The sequence below is a fragment of the Solanum lycopersicum genome, chromosome 3 (genome assembly GCF_036512215.1).
Source record: "Solanum lycopersicum chromosome 3, SLM_r2.1".
Lineage (NCBI taxonomy): Eukaryota > Viridiplantae > Streptophyta > Magnoliopsida > Solanales > Solanaceae > Solanum > Solanum lycopersicum.
The window spans coordinates 59,116,727-59,130,554 of record NC_090802.1 but is presented as its reverse complement, the minus strand read 5'-3'; the positions used below and the strand labels follow the sequence as shown (position 1 = coordinate 59,130,554).

Here is a 13,828-nt window from a genome sequence, read left to right as displayed (position 1 = left end):
ATGTATAAATTTTCATTTTTTTTTTCTCGTGAGTGATTAGCCTTGAAAATATACATTTGACCAACATAAAAAAGCTAAGTAAATGGTTCATGTTGATCTGTAACTAACTTGTATTTTTACTAGTTTTGAGGCTTGGACTGACTACTTTTTACGTGTAAATATTGATTGTCCATGGTAATCTTTTCGCAACTTATCCAAAAGAAAAAATTAGTAGTATATGATTCACAACGGTTAATTTTAATTTCTTTTCTTTGACGCTAAGTTTTTTCAAACTTGTGGATATTAGAAATTCCATTGGCGAATTTGAATTTTGAAAATCCACAACATATTATATTCATTTCCATTTATCATTTAGTTTAGTTCAAACTTTTATGAAATAAATGCCCACCTCATTTAAAAGAGACTTTTTATGTCTCATCACCACAAAGTGCGAGCTAGCTTAGTTATAGTTACACAAATTATAATTAAACTCACTTAAAAGTCTTATCCATTCTCACTATTCATTAAATTTATATATATAGAAAAAGACATGTTATAAGATCATACATATAACAAACACTATAGCACATGCTTTTGGTCTATAAATCAAAGTTGAATGGTCCCAACAATATATATATATAGTAAGCTACACAACAAATGAAATTTTCTTCCTCAATTACCTCAAATATTTCTTGGCCGCAAACTTCGCCGTGACTTCACAAACCAATAATATTATGATAACACACTTATTCAAAAGGGGGAAAAAATGAGAAAAATCCACTAACGTTGACACAGCAAATCGAAAGCCGCCACTCGTCCACATGACAAACACGACACATGGCCATGGACCTCCAAATGAAAATGAAACAAAGTGATAGTATCATCTTATTTTTAGAATGACATAATATTTATCGATCGAACGTGAGATGTTTGAGTAAATTTTTTGTTAAAAAAATAATTTTGAGTAATAGTTGTAGACGAGTAATAAGAAAAAGTTTAATGTAATGGATAAAATGAAATAACCTTGAGTATAACTTTTTAGTACCCTTTTATCTCTTGGTTGGGGCAACTTGATTCATGATTAATAATTAGTATGGGTTAAAGCTATTTCTATTTTAAAATGAGAAAAATATCCATTCAAAAAAAATTATAATACTTTTCACATGTTTTACACTTACGAAAGGTATTTTTGTAAGAAAATAATTCTTCTTAGAAATTATGCAATTGATATTATTTTTAGTACAATAAATCAAACGGCTTATATAAGTGTTATCCCCAATGTACAATGAGAATATTGACCTAACATAAATAAATTATTGTTCTATGATCAACAAAATTATTTTTTTTTTTAAAAAAAAAAGAAGATAAAATTAACCAGTCAAACACAAATTGTTTTTCTGATAAAAAAACTTTTTCGAAAATTGCTTTTAAAAATAAACAATTTTTTTGGAATATGACCAAATAGGCTAACAAACATATTTATATACATATATAATATTAAGCAAAATGAAGATATTGGGTATAAAAAATAACTTTATTTGTTATTATTAACTCATTTACTTTTTAAAATATTGACATTATTCATGAAAAAAAAATCTACATAGAACACTAATCCTCACAAGTGGGCTGTCATTCTTTTGATTCCTCAAAAAGCACCAGATTCTGATTCTTCTTTGGGCGGATTGGGACGAATGTCAGCCTTAGATTTAAGGATGTAAAAGGGATACAATACTATCATCAAATGGATTGTGAGTACGTCAAAGGATATGATGCAGTGGATGAGATTGTTCTTTCCTTAATTAAAAGTCTTGAGTTCGAGTCATGAGTATAAAAACATTTCTTGGTAGAGAGCGCTAACCTCCAAATGGGGTCTTACTGGACACGAGTTCAGATTAATCAAATTTCAATACAAATACTACTGAACATCGAAGCAAAAAATGTGGATTCTACTTTAGGGGAATCCTTTGGGACAAAACTAACGTGAAGGTCATTTTTATTCTGTTTGGTAGGGTTTCAAATGAATGGCATAGCCATGTTAGTTTTTTAGGTCTATAAGTTGCATTGTTGGGTTGGGTGTGATAGATAGGGTAGTGACATTTGTTGATTGTTACTTCATAACTTCATCTTTTGCTCCTTTAAATTCTTTGATGTAACAATTATCTTCGTTAGATGCCACAAATTTGCACATGCGAGTGGGCACGCTATTCCTATTATAAACTGATCGAAAGTCTAACTCAATATCAAAAATTTTAATTCGTTACAATAGTATGAGACATTTGATCAACACCATCGTGCCCACATCAAGACCTTAACAATTAAAGCATATTAAATAACATAATATAAAGTTCAATATTGTTTAACATAATAATAGGGATAGATTTGACTTATGTTTAGATGAGTAATTCCATCACTCGTTTATAAACTTAGAGCCAGTTTGAATCGGCTTTAAAAAAAGTAGTTTTTAAGTCAAAATTTAAAAAATAGGTGGAAATCTACGTTTGATTTTTGATTTATTTTAAGTCATTTTTGACGTTATCCAACACTTGTTAACTTATTTTCAAGTTATTTTTATATTTAACAAACATTTTCAAAAGTCAAAAACTTACATAAAAATAGGTTTGACCAACTTTTAAGCAAAGCTAAGCACTCTCTTAGTGTATTTTGACTCTGACTTGTTTATTCAGTTCATCAGAAAATTGGATGATATATAATTTAAATTTATACATGAGAAATTCTTGTCAAAGAATTTTTGAACATTTTTTATTTGATATATTCTATATAACAATAATAGAAAAGTATCAAATAATTAAATTAATTGCAAACAAATGGAAACTCGAAGAGTTGGACCGATTGGATTATGACTCATTGATTAAACAAAATAGAGTACTGTTTTTTATTCTTTTTCTTATTTGTTGTATGTACTTTCAATACTTTTTTCGCTGAATTATTTTGCGATGATGGTGTTGTAGTAATCTATCACAAATTTATTAATTTAAGTCATTTTAATATGTCGAAATTTAGTTCAATTCGTCATTTACCGGTCTTGATCTGGCCTAACTGGTATACTAATTTTTCAATATTCATTTTTGTCTAATTGTGATAGTAATTCAACAAAAAATCACAGCCCCCTGATTTCCTCCACTTTTACAGGAGAAAAAAATAGTCAGAATCTTTCACCTCAAGTCATTAAATGTAATTATTTCCACAAAATTATGCACATAAAAATCCATTAGAGAAAATAATTATATAGATGTTGCATGTCACGGACAAATTATGGCAAATTTTATACGCATTTGATCAAGGACAAATTAAGAAACCAAATGAAAAATGAACAAGTGGTTAATTATACATTGCCTATTCTTTTCTTCTTCTTTTTTGTCTTTTTTTGCTAATTTTAACTATGAAGGTAATATAAAATAGATGCCTAAAAATTAAAATATAAAGATAGATGTTGTCTATATATACTTATAATGGGAATGAGGATGTGGTAGAAGTCACACATCATGGAAATTTGTCTTCTTTGTATTTTATTTGGTAATTTTTATTTAAGATTTATTTTCTTTATTACGATAGATGAAAATTTGTCTTCTTGTTTTTTATTTGGCAGTTCTCGTATAAGATTTATTTTCTTTATCATGATATCAAGGTTAAGTCTGAGATGGAAATTTATTTTTTTGTATTTTATTTGACAATTATAATTCAAGATTTATTTTCTTTATTATGATATTAAAGTTAAGTTTATATAAGTTTTTGTTTCACTGATATTATCTTATCTAGTTTCTAACTTTAGAATCAAATTTAGGCCTAGAGTATATTTTATAAATCTTGATATCAAAGTTAAGTTCTATAAATTGTGTAGCTCGAGTAATCATGCAAGGGCTCTTTGGGGTGTTAATAGTCACACAATGATGGGAGAAATGACAAGTCGTATCCTTATATGATTTTGAATAGTTTTCATCTTTAATTTTGAAATAATTTTAAAGGTTGAAATAATGTCTATTTTGTTTATCATTGTATAAGGTTTAATAAGACTATTTGATTCTTATTCACTCGATGTTTGTCCATTTTATCACGTCTAGCTAATTTTCTTGAGTTAGGTTAAGTTAGAAACTTTTTTTTCCTACTGTGGTACCAGAATTTGGCTTAACCAATTCTTGTTTCACTTATACTTTACTACGAGTCCTCTGTCCCACGCATCTAACCAGCTCGCATGATTCACCGATTCCACCGAAAACTCTCTTTTTTTTAAGTGGAGCATAGTGAGCTTGTGTTTATCTAGTTTTAGTTATCAAGTCTAGGTGTGTCGAGAGCGCTAGTATAATCATACATCGGAGGATGAGATGCAATTATCTTTTTTCGAGTTAGTTTTTAAAATTGAGTTAAGTCTAAATTCAACTTTGTTTTTATCAAATGAGGGCCAATTGGTTGTAATCCTAGTGTTTCATGAAGGTACCCTAAATTTTCCAAATCTTATTTCCAAGAAGTAATGATTCATTGGCTGGAAATATATTTGGTGGAATCATGGGATGCTTTTCAAATATCTTAATGGAATGTATTTAATTCCTCTAAGCCCATGTGCTTGACACAGTTAGCTTTAAATTAATTAATTAAATGGGCAAGTGGAGAAACTTGATCTAGAGATTATAGCTCCATTATTTGATATAGCCTTTTCTTGTTATTATATAGTATTTTCATAACCAAAAGACAAAGTCCTACAAATAGATTATTAATTCATTTGCCTTTTTCCTATATATCTTGTTACTGTTTATGGACCCAATGATATATAGTAATATAAATTAAACAAAGAAAATGAAAAGATTGTTTCTATCATATTGTGATAGCTACATGTTTTAAAAATTAATCTGACGGCCGATTCACAAAATTTAGTTAAAATTTGTTAATTTTTGTTTAGATATATAATATTATTTTGTTAGTTATATATAGTGAAATGGTTGGATGAAACGTATTCTTTTTTCTTACAAGACATTTTGCTTTGATTTTTTTCATTTCTCGTGCCGCAGGAAAGTAGAGCTGCTACGACATTTATTTGGTGACATTTGAAATAAATATCATTAAAAGATAAAAATTTTGAAGAGTTTCTCAATTTGTATTTGATTGGTTTTTACGAGATAAAAGACATACGACCCCATTCAAACAAGTGATATGAAACAATGGCTGACGTTCTTCTTTTTAACCGTGGCGTATATGAGTAAGAGAAATTTAAATTATTATTTGTGACAGATTGGTAAGTATTTTTCCATATACTATTTAATTTAAGTCTCTTTGAATATGAAATTATTACTCATTTTACTCCAATATTGATCTTTTTGATATAAAAATAGATTATATCAAATTTTAATGTGGATAACCAAAAAAAAAGAATTTAGAGGGCCAAATAGCCCTAATTGGATGCATGACTGATTGTACTTTGAGTTACTTTTTTAGAGTAATTAAGGGGTAGACGACAGACATGATTTCAAAATCTTTTTTCCACTAGGAGCAAATAAAAAGAAACAAAGCATACATAATATAATCATTATTTGTCATATGGTTTAGTTCTAATGTGAATCATTTCATTTAACAGCTGTCTCCTAAACCTCAATTATAATGTGATAAATCAGTGCTGTTAAGGAAGCTTAAAAGTCAAATTTGTAGTGCTGTAAAAGAGCTCAAGTGTTAAAAATGGCCTAAGCACCATTAACCATGATTCTTTCAACTTTCACTACTTAGATAGATAAGGGTTTTCTCTATCGCAAATCAATACAATATCTATGATTTAAAATTTGATTTTCACTTGTTTTTCTATATGGTAAATAATTTCTTTGTGAAACAATAGTAGTAATTATTTTAGTAGTGTTCTGTAATATTTTTGCATTTTGATGTTAAATGATGAGCCTACGCCAGACCTATCTTTTTCCTTAGGACAACTTTCACATATAGCAAACAAAAAATTCATATTTGTATGCTATAGCAAAGTTTGCATAATTGCGCTCCATAGCAAACATAAAACTGTATAATACGCTATACATATACAATTGTTTAATTCGCTGGCCTAAAATGTATAATTCGCTGGCCTATTTCGCTGCAATTGTATAATTTACTTTGCATATAGTTGAATCGAATTAAAATGTATGTATATTGCATAATTATAAGTGTATAGCAAGAAGATATATGTTTTTCTCTCGCTTTATACAAAAACAGAAACACAATATATACACTTCTGTTGTATAAAGCTAGAGAAAATTGTATTTCACTGCAATTGTATAATTCGCAATTGTATAATTCGTTGGTCTTTTTCTCTGCAATATTTGAAGTAAAATGTTTGTAAATTGTATAATTAAGTGTATAACACGAAGATATATATTTTTGCATGTGTACATACAATTTTCTCTCGCTTTATACAAAACAGAAACAAAATTATACATTTCTGTGTATAAAGCGAGAGAGGCGAGCGAGAATGGAGAGTGGCGAGCGAGATTTTTGGGAGAGAGACGCTGGCAAATTTTAGCTAACGTTTGCTATGGAGCACAATTAAATCAAATCCTAGCTATTCCATTTATTTTAGGTTATTAGTTTGCTATTATATACAATTTTCCCTTTTACTTATTCTACTATTTTCCAAATTATACTTCCATTTTAAATCAATGTGTTAAAAATTGGGTTTGATGCACTGGAACAGTTGAGTTTGAAGGTCTTTCAGTAACAATATTTGTACCTTCGCGAGATAGTGATAAATTATGTGTACGCTCTATTCTTTTCAGACCCCATTTAACGAAATTTCATTCGATATATTGTTGTTAGGGTAATACTACTTGCTTTTCTTAGGTAGGCTAAAAGTAGAATACCAGTCCTCTAGGTGGATACTAATGTGACAAGACTGTGATTGGGCTCCCATACTCTTTGCATTAAGCCTCATCGAGAACTGGCCCATTTAAACTTGGGCTTTGAGCTGCACTTCATACTGAGCCTGTAAAAAAGGAAGGCCCATACCAGCAGTCTTATTGGGCTTGAACTTTAGGCTAATCCTTTTGAAATCAACCGTTATGTGATCAATAAAAAGTGGAACGAAACGGATCTAGAATTTCTAGTTTATAGATTTTGAAAAGATCAAGTATAATTGTATTTTCTTAATGAGTCATGAATAAATTGCTTTATATATTAATTTTGAAAAAAAAGTATAAATACATTGTTCAAATCTAAACTAATGAATTTTTACCTAGTTCACAAACTCTAACTACAATTGGACGACTAATTGGTCGTCGATAGACAATACATTAGATAAAGCAAAGAAGAGGCGAAATGAAATCAAAACATCATCGATTTATAATTTGAAGATAAAATTAAAACGCAAAACTTTTCCTTTTATGTTCAACGGTTATGTCATTGTCTTTTTTCTCTTTTGTATTCCTATATAGTCGATACTCGATATTATAGTTAAAATTTATAATAAGCCTTTTCTTGTAGTTAATAAAAATAAAAAATAATAATTTGTTTACACTTAACGCTTTCTTCATTATTGGTATTCATTCACCACCAACCATCGTACCCACCATAATAAAGAGCACAACACCATAATTTTACAAATATTCACTGGTCCGATCTATAATTGTAATACTAATTAACTTTTCTTTGGTAAAATCCATTCACGTGGTATACAAATAATTTGATCATAAATTTATCGGTCAAATTTTATATTTGTAAATATTTGAATTTCTACATTTTATGATTTTTTTGATTTAAAATTATAATTCGAAATATAAGTTTAAATTTTGTGCAAACTCATAAACAAAACCAATTTGAAAGCATACGCTCAAATCCATCCTAAGGAATGTAACTCAATAACAACAGTTATATGAAATCACACAAGTGAGGTATAAGATAGCAGAATATACAGAAATATTATGGATACACAGTGAAAATATAGTTACTTTTTAATTGAATACAACTTACATTTATATAATTTCAAAATGAATATTAAGTAACGATACTAAAAGACATCAAAAGCGAGATAGATAAATACAGCGCAATGAAAACACCTTCGTCATTAAAATCTCATCAACCGCTGAGTTAGTGTAATTCGAATTGTCCCAGTCTCACTCCATAGGCCGCCCAAATTTAATTTCATTTACATTAAATATTATTAGCATATGGTATACTCCATGAGTCTATTCATGTTGTAATGTCTTTTTCTTTCTATATTTCAGTTGGCATTTACAGTACTGTAAATATATTGAGTCACGTTATGTAAATCAATTAATTCATTTTGCATTAAATGTTATACTTATTATTTTCTATTTATAATTATTTTCTCCGTTTAATAATTAATTATTTACTATACTATTTTGATATAATCAAAAAAATACTTGTCATTTCATTAATTAGTTCTTAATTTACTCTTCTCTATCATTTATTGTTTCAATTTATAGTTTTTTTTAAAAAATGTGTAAAATTAATAATGAATAACTATTACTGTATAGAAGAAAGTAATATTTCTAATATCGTATACTGCTTATAATTAGTTCAAACCGATAGATTATATTCAATCAATTAATTTTAGTCACAAATTAATTAAACTAATAATTTCTAAAATACCCTATTAGATTAGGTATATCACATCTTTTGTAACTTGTAAGTGATTTTCAAACAAGAAAATTTTCAGATATAATATCAACGGTTAATTTTCTAACCTAATAATTAATTAATTAATAATTTTTATAAATTTTAAATAATATAACATATTTAAATTTTAATAATAAATGTGATTAAATTAAGTCGATATAAACCTAACAAATAAAATTTTAAACGAATCGATTCTAACTATTTCTTACTTAGACATCTTTAAATATGTTAAATTGTTAAAAATAATTATGGAAAAAGCAGGACGATTCCCAAGGCTACTCTAGGAGGGGTTAGACTTTAAATCAGAAGTCAGAAATACTTTAGAAAAAATAACATCGACAGAGAAACCAACAAAAAGGCATTAAATAAATATAGTCAAAAAATATCTATATACTTAGATTTGACTATATTTTTAGACACCTACACTTGTCCAAACAAATTATTTGCCATCGATTTTGAAAGCCTTTTGCATATTTATATCAAAATTAAATAATTTAATGTTATGCTTAAAGTATAGTATGAAAATATACAATACTAGTATTATTTAGCTTTATTAATCCATCATCACAGTCTCATGAAAAGATCATATATAACTTTTTATTTTGTCATTTATAATCAATTTCGAGGTGATATATATATATTTTTATTGTTACATAAATAAATAATATATATCTTTTTTAATAAAAATAAGATATATATATATAGAAACGTTATATTTTACTTGTCGCAAGATTATATTAAAAATAAATTTTATATTTTTATTACATTTGGTATACACATCATTGAGGTATCTTTCTCAACGAATAAATAATAATTTGGATATGAAACTTATTTTGGTTATATTGTATAAATCATATAGCAAAAATTTGTCCTGATTGGATAATGTTTGTTTTTTTTCATAAAGGGGACAATGGCAATTACTGTTAATGATGGTTGGTCCAACAATTAGTACTAATTAAATATATTGTTGATGATGATAATTGAGGTTGATAAGATTTGTTCGTCAAATTGTGATTTTATGTTTTTCTAATTTCTATCATTGCACATGGTCTTCATAAAGTTCAGGGAATAATAGACTAAATATGTCTATTGCACTTCTGTTTTTCTGTTCCTTTAATTAGAGGGATTCAAAACATAGCTTTCATTTGTTCATTGTGATATAAAATTATCATTTCAATCGTGTAAACACTTATTTATTAAGAAAAATAGTGCAACAACTTCAAAAAATTGAAATTTGGAACTCTAATTTCATACTATAATTTTGAAATTAAGATTTTATATTGTATATCTAAACATTCTATTAACTTCATCTACTTTGTGTATCAACTTATTTTTGTAAAATGATTTATCGTCATATTACTATAATCTTTTACAATTCGTGTGGTCATAGATTGTCCAAGTAAAATTTGAGAAATCTGTTAGTATATAGTGTTTATTCATGTAATTTGTCATTATTTGACAAATAATTTAAATTTTTTAAGTACTAGAAAGAACTAGTATGTAGGCAAAATTTCATTAATTTGGAGCTTCTAAAAATTTAGATTGTACATCAAATTTTTATCTTTTACAAACATCCTCTATAATTTATGTTTGCGTTATATTACATAATTTTTTATGTGAATATCAAAATAATACTGAAATATAATTATGAACGATCGGCTAAGGGTAACAAAGTCGTGTGCTTCGTCTACTTCACAATATATAAAACAATGTTTGTTGCACCTACTCCAAACTATCACATTGCTTCAGTGTAATCGACACTACTAGTTATTTGTTATAACAAATATTAATAGACTTGTTGTGGAATTAATAATAGTTTTTAAACTTATGGTATAAATCACATTTTTTTAAAAAAAAAAAATTATGTTTCCCATATAGTATCACCAAATACATGTGAAATTTTATTCAAATTTTCACTCAAATAATATTTGCTAAAAATATTTAAAAAATTATGACCAAACACTAATTTAGTAACATTATATTCTCTCTATACTAATATGTGAATCATTAATGATGATACATTTTTTAAAGAGGATTCTTTTGGTTCCTTTCAAAAAAAAAATATAGACATTATTTGATATTAAAAGTAGTTGAAAACCTTATCATAAAAAAATTAGTTTAATGTTAAAAAAAGAGTTTGGGAATCTAAATAAGCTAAAAAATAATAATAAACGTAATCAAAATAAGTCATTATTTTAGAAAGTAACTAAAATAAGTTTGGTGGAAGAAAAAATGTCACTTTATCTAATATTCAAACGTTCTCCATTACTCCTAACAGGTATATTTTAATATATAACGGTACAATTTCTTACACTTTATAAAATGTAAGTTTTTCTTCACCCTTTGTAAAGTAAAACTTTTTCTTACACTCTTTAAAGTGCAATAAAAACTTACATTTTAGAAAGAGGAATATTTTCAAGTTTTGCTCTATAGTGTTTGTCACAACAATTATATTGATTTGACATATCATAAAAATAAAAAAATTATTACACTTATGTATTTTTATTTTTTTAATTCTGAAAGCCCATCCACTACAATAAAAAAGATCATTAGCGGCATTTAATTATTATTATATTGCCGCTAAATATATATTTTTAGCCGCAATATTCACTCTTTGTATATGTCCCTAAAGCCTTTGATGACATTGATTCTAATGACACTTAACTAATGTCAGTAAAGACTTTAGCACTCTTTATTAGTGTCAATATTTAATGCCCCTATAAGTTGTTTTTGTTGTAGTGATCCAAACTCTATTTAAGGACATTCAAACATAACACATTCAACTTTTTAGTCTTCTATTATTCTTCATTCAATCACAAAATAATGTCTTCCTAACCAAAAGTTAGAGTTGCAATGTATTGGGATGACAAAATTATACATGATGGAAATACTGTTTACTGTCGTCCTCCCAAATACAATGCTAAATATTAAATTATTATCCGATATCATATATTTCTTTCACCAATTTATAAAAGAATGAGTATAAATAGTATTATTAAGATTATAGTATAAAATTGTCTATTATATTTTTATCACAAAGACAAGTAAATTTTGAAGAGTGGATTATCTATAATGACGAATCGTGACCAACTTTCTAAGACTTTCAAATGATTACATAGATCAAATCAAGTTAACAATACTTGAAATCTATGCTAGAAAGGAGCTTAAGACTACCTAACAACGTTCTCCTTTATCCGTCAATGTTCATCCACAATTAAAAAATCATAATAGCGTTGATAGATTTTCGATAACTAAATCTATTGATTTTTCTAACATGAGTCATTATCAAAATATTCTTACCGTTCGATATGATTTTGATTTGAACGAAACTATCAAAGATATTGACTGGTAATGCTCAATAATTATATTTTGATTTTTATTTCTTCATTTTGTCAATTATTTATTAATTATATGATTTATTATTATTCTTATTATTATAACTATATATTTCGTAGCGGTTTAATTTAGCAAAATAGAAATATTGCTTCAAGTTATGGACTAGATAATTATTTTGATCATTTCTCACAGTTTGAAATGACGAAAAATGTCGGAACATTCTTAAATTTTCATGTGTCGCCTATTTTTTATGCAAATAATTATCAATATGTCCAACACATGATTTTTTATTTAATTAAGTTAATTGCATGTGATAAATATTTATATTTTTTTTTGCATATATGGAAAAAATATCTCAATTGTGTCACAAACACGACAAAAAACTTCATAAAGAGAGTAAAACAAAATATTTCTTTTCGTAAAGTGTAAGTTCTTTTTTCGCTTTATAAAGTGAAGAAAAATTTTCACTATACAAAGTGTAAGAAAAACTTTCACTCTATAAAATGTAACAAATAGTTCCATTATATATTAAAATATAAACGTTATGGGACTAACGAAAAATATTTAAAATATCGAATAAAATAATTTTTTTTTCACTGAGCTTATTTTAATTAGTTTCTAAAATAATAACTTATTTTAATCACTTTTATTTTTGTGACTTATTTAGAATCCCAAACACTTAAAAAAAACCCATCATTGTTAATAAAAAAAATTGGAAACAACATAGAAAAACATCAATTCATAATATGATATCCTGCAACTAAATATTTACTAGAAAAAGTGAATCTTATCTAGCTAGCCCTATATATAAAACCAAACATTTCAAAAATTATTTTGTTTTATGTTGTGTAAGCTTTTGGCAGTGAAGCTAGTCTACAGTAATATAAAATCATTATAGTAAGGTTATAGGTTCAATTTTATTTTAATCTAAAATCAAAATCCAACTAATTGTATCTATTTGTGAAATCAAGAAATCAAAGTGCACTTTAAAATTAGTCAAATATTTTAAAAAATCTGATTTTTTTCAATTTTTTAATAAAAATATAGAAAAATTAAAAGGGTAAAAATATATATATTTTTTTAAAAAGGAGTAAAATAGCATAAGTACAATATCGTTCTCCCCAAATACCGACCAAATTTTCATTGATTTTAAAAAGAATAAAATCTTTTTAATTTTAATAACATTATTTTTACTTTATTTTACCCTTCGTAAATCATAAATTTTAAAAAGAATCATTTAATTTTGGGCTCTATATTCAATTAGTACTTCCTCTGTTTTTTTTTTCGTAGGTGATTTTTTTTTTCCTAAATGGTTGAATCATATTACTTATTATTTTATAAAAATAATGTATAAATTATCATATTCTTCTTATTATATCTTTGATAAAATGTTAATTAGTCTTTAAAATAATATACTTTGATCAACTCACTAAAATTAATAATCAAATAATATTTATTAGAGTACTTCAAACATTAATTAACTACTCTCTCCATTCACTATTATATAAAATCTAATTTCAAAAATAAACTCATAAATTTAAATAGACATCTAAATATGTTTTAATTTTTAAAATCTAAAATATTTATTATTTATTAAAAAATTAACTTAAAAGTATAGTCAATAAAAATAAAACCTTAAAATTACTTAGTTTCTATTAAAACTGCAATCTAAAAAGATTACATATCAAATGGAACATAGGAGTATGTGATGAAACAGGAAGAAGGGATTAACCAATAACACACCTAACAAAGTGCACCTTAATTTGGATATAAATTAAACCATTATTGACGTTTTGAATATGGAGTACTTCTAGTTCGATAGCGTTAAAAGGAAATAAATAATCTCAAATTATTTATCGTATTTATGTTATACATAACCCTAACTCATTTGCTA

At 26.3% G+C, this 13,828-nt stretch overlaps 1 long non-coding RNA gene across 1 annotated transcript; it reads left to right on the top strand.

Annotated features, from left to right (window-relative positions):
• Window positions 1-2,902: 2,902 nt before the first annotated feature.
• On the top strand, window positions 2,903-6,581 carry LOC112941105 (uncharacterized). The gene is made up of 2 exons (XR_003246085.2): window positions 2,903-3,513; window positions 5,001-6,581. It is a non-coding gene; the product is annotated as an uncharacterized lncRNA (long non-coding RNA).
• The last annotated feature ends 7,247 nt before the right edge of the window (window positions 6,582-13,828 follow it).